Source organism: Mirounga leonina, unplaced genomic scaffold (genome assembly GCF_011800145.1).
Source record: "Mirounga leonina isolate KUSES-001 unplaced genomic scaffold, KU_Mleo_1.0 Mir_166, whole genome shotgun sequence".
In the NCBI taxonomy this organism is placed as follows: domain Eukaryota; kingdom Metazoa; phylum Chordata; class Mammalia; order Carnivora; family Phocidae; genus Mirounga; species Mirounga leonina.
In genome coordinates this window covers 32357374-32358116 of record NW_023270418.1, presented here as the reverse complement: position 1 = coordinate 32358116, position 743 = coordinate 32357374, and positions in this window count along the sequence as shown.

Genomic DNA, 743 nt, shown 5'->3' with positions numbered 1-743 from the left:
GAGACGCAGGCCTCCCACCAAGCAGGGAGCCCAATGTGGGGCTCGATCCCAGGACCCTGGGATCATGACCTGAGCCAAAGGCAGACACTTAACGACTGAGCCACCCAGGTGCCCCAAGATTTTATTTATTTTAGAAAGGGGAGGAGGAACAAAAGGGGAGAGGAGAGAATCTCAAGCAGAGCATGGAGTCCAATGCAGAGCTCGATCCCAAGACCTGGAGATCATAACCTCAGCCGAAACCAAGAGTCAGATGCCTAATGGACTAAGTTGTATAGCTTTTGAGAATCTCACATGTACCAAAATGTAAAATGCCATTCCACCTCTATGAATATAGCTTACAGATACTTGCACTCATGCAACATAACCATATTTCATTTAATACAAAATGTCGATTTTTAAGGTGCATCATTATTTCACATACCACTAAAACCAAGGCACTGCTAATTAAACTATGGATATCAAAATACATTCAAATTTCAGAGATACTAGAAAATGTGAGGAAAATGTAAGAACTGATTAAATATGTAATCCTGTAACTTCATGTTAATTTCATTCCATAAAACTTTTTTCTTTTAAATTGAAGTATATATTCAAAATCTGGTTCCCCATCTTTGCCAGGTCTTCTGCATTTTTATAGATGGCACCATGGTCAAACTCTATAGGAAACGTTTTTTGGCATCTTAGCTTCCAGGCTTTCCAGGAAAAACTTCTTTGTTCACTACTCAAACCTGTTTTTCAAACCA